Below are 9,038 nucleotides of genomic sequence, written 5' to 3' on the forward strand. Positions count from 1 at the left end.
CATCAGCAGTGGTTCGACGGCCTCAACGGCGGCAGTCGAGGGTGATAATGGGTTTCAACAGCTGATGGCTGATGGGTCTTGCGTGGGTCACCTTTTTTTTTGGGTTTGTGGGTCTTGTGATCAAAGGCGGGCACAGATGATGGTCACGGGCTTGGGAGGGGTCGCTAGTTTCTCTGTTGGTTTGGGGATGAAAAACTCATATGGCCAAAGGGGGCATATATGAACTGCAAGGACTGGTTTGGGCTTGTTCAAGATCTCATGGGGTAAAAACTTGAAAGGTAATGTCATATTTGATTGGCTTGCTCTTTGGTGGTTTTGCTTTAAAGTGGTCGTCTATGACTGTGTTGTATGGACCGGAAGTCTACCCTGATACCAAAACTGATATAGGACAACCACACTATATCAATGGAACAATTGAACAACAATAGAATCAAGAATAAACCCTAGGAGTCAGCACCTAAGGGTTGCTTGGAGTCAGCACCAAGCAAAACTGGAGTCAGCACCAGTGTAAAAGAAACACGTTTTTTTATAATTCTCAAAAGCTGTCTCATAATAATCAGAAAAAGTGTTTAAATAGCTAACAATAAGATGCATAAAAAAAAAACCCTAATTATTAAATGCTCAAGCTAGCTTAATCTCAAGCCCAATTGCTAACAGGCTTCATCCATAAAGCCACAAGTTTGACCGTCTTCTTTTTTCTCTTCCCCTCATACACACGTATAATTGGAGGCTTATACCTTGTGTCCGCACCAGATAGTTTTCTAGAAAATAATTTTTGGAAAATGATTTATTTTTCAAAAAATCTTAACGCTGAAACAAACTAACCGGTAATCCTTTGCTTTAGCATGGAACAGAATGGTCAACCAAACAAAAGTACTCACAATATAAGGTGAAGAAAATAATACCTTCTCATACTTAGCTTTAGCAAGTTCAAATTTTTCCTTCTTTGAATAGCCTGTTCCCCTGACAATGAACAATAGCATCAAAGATCTAACTTGCCTTGGTCCTAAGATAAACCGACTGGATAATATTTTTTTGACTGATCACCACAGAACAAGGATAAAACATGCAGTTGTATTGATAAACAACTTGGCACACGTGCAAACATTGAACATAGGCAAGTTTGATGTGATAACGACGATAGACAAAACCAAAACTTGATGCAATACAAAAATTGAAAAACATAAACAATGAAAAATATAATATAAAAAAGCACCTAGGAGTTGACACCTAGGGTTCCTTAGAGTAAGCACAAAGTGGGATAGTTTACTTAGAAGCCAGCACCTAGTGTTCGCTAGAGTTAACACCAAACCATTGAAAAAATTCCAAGTGAAATATTCATAAGTCGAGCAATGTCTCCATAAGAGTACAATTATTGAACTACAAAAATACCCATGACTCAAGGAGATTAAACGCTAATAACATAATTAACTACTAAGACCTAAAATAAAATCCAATCAACTTATAAAGATACAATTGACTTCCAAACTTTAATAAATAAAAATTAAATCAATATTTATTTGTGCTTCAAGCAACAGATATATTGTGTTAAAACATCAAATAGCAGCGAGATGTACAGATGCAGCAAAATTACAAATTAATAACATACTGTTAGTCTTATCTTCTCTGCTTCATCCATAATACTTTTGAAGTTCAAACCAGCCCAATCCTGCAATGTGGATTCAAACCACATAAATAGTGCAATAAAATTTATGCAATATAAATATTAGATGATTCATCAATTAAACCAGAGAAAGATCTCGAAGTATGCATGGCTCAATCGAGAAAAGAATCCTCAAAACTCAAAGCCTACCATAATTTAGGTCTAGATCCACCTCTCTTGAAGAAACTTAAAGTGATAATTTACACTCAATATGCACCTACTTCCAAAGAATTTTAAAGCCAAAAGCACATTTCAAGACAAAATCTTATAGGAATTTCCTGTCATGAATTAGTTTCTATATATGATGAAAAAGGCAAACTTAAAATTAGATAAATTCATGTTTTGGATATCCAAATGACCACTCAACAATGAGAGTTCTCATCTATAAGCAAAAATTAGTCTGATGGTCAACAATAGCACTTCCACAGCCATCTTGGAATATATGCAACAATGACACCATTTCAAACAAAGTTTCTACTACCAAAAGAGAGAGAGAGAGAAAAGAAGAACTCTGTTTTTTGAAATTAAAACAAAGAACAATTTTAAAGTAATTGGAATCATTATGTAAGTGTTTGATTCTCCTAATGGTGGATTGCATTTTCATAGTCAAAATACATTTGAATAGAAAATTTTGAAAAAAAGTGTTCAGAAAACCAAAAACAAAGAACATTTTTGGAATAATTTGTAATCTTTATGTTTGATTCTCCTAATTAATGGTGGATTCACTGGATTACATAACAACTGATTCATTGAAAGGGGGAATTATGAAACTAAAACTAGTGAACCAACCTACTAAATGAACTGTTTCAACACATTTCAACACCTTTGCGTCATTAGCAATCTTCTGGTAACAACCTGATTCAAGAATTAAGGGAACTAATAAAAATATGGAATTAGAAAGGACTGAAGGAATTGGCAAACTGTTCACTCAAGTGAACATTTTCATATGACCGATAGTAAATTGCACCGTGCACTCAAGTGAGCAGTGCCCTTTCTCAGTGTTTTCAGTTGTTCCCAAAACAAGTTTTTCAGAAACATCAAAAAGATGTTCTCTGCTTTCCCCTGATTTTGCAATTTTATTTTCTGAAATTTGTTCTCAACGAACATCAGAAAACCGGCTTTTACAACAGTTACCGCACAAATGCCTAATATTTCAAATAAAAAAAAAGGATATTTATAATTTAGAAAGGATTGAAGGAATTGGCAAACTGTTAACTTAAGGGAACATTTTCATATGACCCATGGTAAATTGCACTGTGCACTCAAGTGAGCAGTGCCTTTTCTCAGTGTTTTCAGTTGTTCCCAAAACAAGTTTTTTAAAAACATCAAAAAGATGTTCTCTGCATTCCCCTGATTTTGCAATTTTATTTTCTGAAATTTGTTCTCAATGAACATCAGAAAACCGGCTTTTACAACAGTTACCACACAAATGCCTAATATTTCACATAAAAAGGGGATATTTATAATTTAGAAAGGATTGAAGGAATTGGCAAACTGTTAACTTAAGTGAACATTTTCATATGACCCATGGTAAATTGCACTGTGCACTCAAGTGAGCAGTACCTTTTCTCAGTGTTTTCAGTTGTTCCCAAAACAAGTTTTTCAGAAACATCAAAAAGATGTTCTCTGCTTTCCCCTGATTTTGCAATTTTATTTTCAGAAATTTGTTCTCAATGAACATCAGAAAACCGGCTTTTACAACAGTTACCACACAAATGCCTAATATTTCACATAAAAAGGGGATATTTATAATTTAATTTCATCTTGAAGCACTAGACTAAATATTCTGAATGACTTCGTTAGATTCAAGAAAAAGGGAAAAACTCAGTTCCTTTTAAAACACGTAATTCACCTTTGTAAGAAAAGGCATCATCACCAATCCACCACACTATAAAGTGGATACAAATTAAAGACTCAGAAGTTCAAATACTCATCTTGTTACACCAAAGATTTACATACAGATGGATGAAGAAACACTATGATTTGCAAAGAGGAAGAACTTCAGACCTGAATGAAGTGAACAAGTTGCACCTCAAAGTGAACTTCTTCCAAACCTTCTATCACAGGGATCAAAGGAGATTGAGTTAGGTACTGACTGTTGACATATACTACTGCCTTCTCTGCACATGCCATCGTTCCAATCCCCATCTCAAGACTTTTCAGTACCTACTTTGTACATGAGCAATGATGCCCATATAGAAAAAGAGCATAAGCTAGGGGACAGAAAATAGTAGATTCCTCTAAAGCTATGCCAATGACGAATAGTTTTCCTATTTAGCAACAAAGTTCAATAGTTTCCTGAGTTACCTTAACAAATAAGTACAGTATGTTGAATTATAAAAGAGAGCCTAAATATCAAACTCAGCAAATATAACACGTCAGAAACTTCTAATGATGCACATTATTTCACTAAGAAAACAAGCACACCAAACAAATTGAAGAAAGTAAATTTATGAGAGATGTCTTACTAACCTCTGATTTTCCAATAGTAAAGAAATACGGCTCTCCTTCCATATATGACAGAATCAATTTGCCATCACCAGTCTCTGCAGAAATCCTGGAAACAATCATACTCCACTAGAATCTCCAAGCATTCCAATTGGCAGTTTCACATATAAAACGAAAGCGAATATAAATGGGCAAGAATAAGTTCCTACCAAGCTGTTACTTCATAAGGTTCTCTCGGTGATTCCCAACCCAGACCTTCATTTATTACCTGTTCATGTAGGAGTATCTTAACACTATAGTTATTGCATACTTACCCAAGAAAGAAAAGGTGATATTGCCATCACATTTCTTTTTCTGGACAGCAGATTAAAATCATTTATATTACAAAATACAGAACATCCACTCACATGTATTTATATTTTGTTTTGGTGCAAAGCATATATGAAAATAACTAATAAAAAAAATGTCAACCGTATTGAATTTGTTTGTTCCCTCAATTCTACAATCTAACATGAAAATATTAAAAAATATCATCCTTGACCCAATGATATACCAGATGAGAATGTCCTCAGGATAATCCGTTCAGTTCAATATAAGAATAATGAGGCAATGTAACAATTCAGAACAGAAACTCCCATTAGTGAACTAAAAAAGGAAGTTAAAAACACACATATTTAAAAGGCTGCAGCAAGCAGCCAATAGAATACAGACAACCTTCTTATGCAGACAATATAGTGAAGGAGATTAATCATAATGAAATTTTCCTTGCTTTCATCATTTGAAAGCATATCAGAATCACAATATGGCCCCCTTAAATAATAACAAGATGTTCCTATCAAAATTACTGAAATGCAACAATTCATATAGTTGTCAATACCTTTTTTACAACTCCCAAATCATCACTTACATCCTGAAAGTCAACACATTAATGAAAATCTTGATTAGATCTAAAAGAAGGTGGATGCAATTTTTTTTATTTTTTTTCCTTCATATGTAGAAAATGGAGATGAGGGGAAAGGCTAGTAAATGTGTGTTTGTTGTTAGGATCACCATAGGGAGTCTTCATGACAGTTGGATGCAATTATAGAACTACTCCTTAGATCTAAAATGTCAAAATTAGGTGTAATGTTAGTCAAGAGATACCAACATTGGATTTCAGATATGAAGGCCCACCAATTGAAGGTCTATGATCTTAAATAAATTCCAATGAATGGAATTGATATTGCTAGTAATAACTCCATGACATGATGAAATCCATGTGTGCAGTGTGCTGGTAGTAAAGTTCAAAATGTCATGATTCTAAAGATGAATATCATGAATCATTCCCATGATAAAGAATTGAAAGCGGACATTCTTGCCTTGGCTTTGAAGAAATCTAACATCTCAATCCCAAAATGAAGTTCATCATCATTCGGAAAGTCATAGGCAACAGAAACTGGACAATCATCCTCACCATAGTGAAATTGAGGTTTCATCTAGAACTGAAACAACAAACATTACAACTTCATAGTAAGTTAAATATGCAAGCATAATTTTTGCTTTTGGTAAAGTAGAATATACAAGCATGATCAAAACATCAACTAACATAATTTTCACTCCCAAATAAAATCTGTACTTTTTTTTCCGTTTTCTTTTTCAAATTAAATTTGTCTTGCTGTAGAAGGTTCTTTTTCCAGGAAACAAAGAAAAAAATTTGTCAGATATGCCAACTAAAAATGAAACCTAATAGGATAAAAAATAAAAAATAAATAAAAAGCCACACGCCTTTCTTCAAATATGCATTGTATACATAACATAATGATTAATTTGTTCCATTCTTTGCCATATTTTTTGCTCTTTTGTGATATGCAGAGTTTAAGAAACTAGGAAAACATTACCATTGCTACTTCACCCTTCAACGATGTTAGGGTTCCTTCTAGCAATCCCACTATCATCTTACTTTCGCCCAAAACATGTCTTATTGGGGTACCTCTGCCTGTCATGTATGGTAAATATTTATTCAAGCCAAGAACTGTAGCAGAAGGCATTTTAACATTGAAATCAATTTAGTCGAGGCCTAATTATTAAAGAAAGAATCCTCAATATTGTGTTGGAGGCAAAGGGACAACTTTCTTACAAAACTTTGGTACATCCATTACAGGCTAAACGAGATATAACAAACACAATTACATAAAATTAACTAGAAATATGTTGAAGCTTCCAATGGAATTTTGAAAAGCATCTGAACAAAAAAAACCTTGAAACATGGAGCAAAGAACTCAAATGCAAGGGTTAGAGTCAGCACTAACAATGATTTTTCTACACTCATCACAAGAGTAAAGAGCGCCTAAGCCAGATGATACAAAATTACCCGACCATGTAGGCACCAGTGGTGCGTAGGATAGAATAGCAATAAATTTTTAAAATATACCATAGAACCAGGAAAAAAGATAGAACTGTTTTTCTAGTTTAGCCACAATGTGCTTAGACTCATAAAATCACGCTGACCTCCATTTTCTGATCTGGTAGATTCAACAACTCCATCCAACGTTTGAATGGTGCAATGATAAATGACCTGCAAAACAAAAACTCAGTGGAAATATCTTACTTCACTTCCCAACTATATATACCAATAGCCCAAGTTCCTGATGTCAATACAGCCACTTTAGTATAAGACACCATTTCATTTGCAAGAATGTCCACTAATCAGGTTGTAAATTAATAAATTAAAACATTTACCGCCACTAAGATGCCCAATTGAGCATATCTAGTACTGCCTGTTAAACCATTCACAAACATTTAAGACTAAAAAGAGTACAATCAAGAAAGACTAGAGAAAAACAAATAAATAAATAGAAAGAGTAACCCGATCAGCATCTGAAGGCCTTGGATCACCCCCAACAGGCCATGTCAAAGCTTTCATCAAACTTCCAGGCACAATTTTCTTTCTCCTTTTCATCACAAATGAAAGAATAAACCAAACAAGTTTGAAATAGCATTTCCTTCAAAAATATTCTTTATCAGGAAACACACACACACACATTACATACATACATACATACATACATACATACAAGGTTATAATCCTGGTCTAACTCCCTGCGATGTTACACCAGTCCATAGTTTAGGATTAATATTTTGAAAATCCAACCATTGGACTACAAATTTTCATAGTTCTTAATATGGACACCAAATTTCATGTTGATTGGAGTTTATCAACTATCTGATCCACAACTCATGTTATGCGTATAATTTTTAAGTTTAAAAAACTTAAAATGTAAATATTTTATGACTGTTCTCTGATCATCTTGATATGTGGCAAGCATAGAGGGTATAAGAAGATATCCCACATCTGCCAAGAGCCTCATCATGAAAAAGAAGAAGATAACCCACCCACATCTTTTTTTTTTCAACTTTTTGAGAATGGGCTCTTTGCAAAAGCTGTAACTAGTCCCGTTAACATTGAGTTTTTAATTGCAATCGAGACATTTAGTTAAAAGGGTATGCGTTTATTCGCTTTTGCTACTTCACAATGCAATGGCACCTGCTTAATTCTTCTTTAACTAGAGCATTCGCAAACCCATTAACAAAAGCCAAAAAAAAGGTGAGGTTTGAAAAAAAATTTAAAAAAAAAATAAATGTGGGGTTTTAAACACACACAATGTAATTCAACCCTTCCGCATCTTCGTCGACAGCCATAGCCAATCACAACAGTGACTGCAAAATCGATGACCATTGTAGATTTTAATTACCAGAGGTTCACAGTGAATTGAGATTATTATAACTAAGCATATCATATCATATGTATAGCAAACCCATTGATCACAAACCCTAATTTTCCTTCAGTATTAACTTTTACGCAACTTAGCTTGGCATAGCATAATTCAAATGGTTGGTAGTTCGTTCATATTTCCCTCAATTTTCTCGGCAACCAAACAGAAGGAATAATTTTTGCATATGGAAGTGTTCAAAACGGAGCAGATTCGTAATGACAATTACCTGAAGAAGACGAATCGGGACCGATTGATCGACCTAAAGTCGTTGATTTTCCAAGCCCAATATCCAATAGCGTCAATTTGTTTTATAGTAGGTGCCAATCATCACCGTTCATTTCAATGTAGGATTTTTTTTTTCTTTTTCTTTTTATAACTTTTTTCAATTTTTTATAAAAAGTTTTTTAAAATAGATTATTAATGTAGTATGAACTAAGGCTATATATTAATTAGACTTTTTTTTGTCGGATAAATTTTTTCTTTTTTTTGGGAGAAAATATACTGTAGGAGTTGGATGACACAAACAAACATTGATCATTAATCCAAGGAAGATAAATGATATTCGGAGAGCTGAGGACGTTTTTTTCATTTTTGTACAATTGTGTACAATTTTTAAAAAAAATTGAGTATGTTAAATATAAAAAATTATGTATATTTTAAAAAAAAAATTGTATACATTAAATATATAGATTTGTGAATTTTCTTTAAAAAATTATGTATATTGAATATACAAAATTATGTATAAAAATTGGTACATTCTTTGTAAAATTGTATAAATTAAATTTATAAAATTATATACATTGAATATACAAAATTGTATACATTTTGTAAATATTTGGATATTGAATGTACAGACATTACTTACTGTTTCAGTAATTTGTAAAGAAAAAGTTCACATCAAAAAGATTTATGTTAAATATATTGAATTGTGTACATTTTTAAATAAATAAATAAAATTGTGTACTATAAATATAGGACTATAAATACACTCATTCTCAAAAAAAAAAAAAAAATTCATAACTTTCTTAATTGTTCAAATCATAAATAGTTGACAAAAGTGGTGGGCCTATAGGCCCTATACCGGCAAAAAATGTCCCCTAGTCACAGTCATACGAATCTAAGTTGTAAAATTGGTGTGAAATTGGATGTCTCTAGAAGTATTCTAAAAAAATAAA

The 9,038-nt window shown here is 33.0% G+C and overlaps 1 pseudogene; it reads right to left on the reverse strand.

Annotated features, from left to right (window-relative positions):
* Positions 1-387: 387 nt before the first annotated feature.
* LOC142625579 (peptidyl-prolyl cis-trans isomerase PASTICCINO1-like) lies at positions 388-8,141 on the reverse strand (annotated as a pseudogene).
* Positions 8,142-9,038: the final 897 nt, after the last annotated feature.

Source organism: Castanea sativa, chromosome 2 (assembly GCF_040712315.1).
Source record: "Castanea sativa cultivar Marrone di Chiusa Pesio chromosome 2, ASM4071231v1".
NCBI classification, from domain to species: domain Eukaryota; kingdom Viridiplantae; phylum Streptophyta; class Magnoliopsida; order Fagales; family Fagaceae; genus Castanea; species Castanea sativa.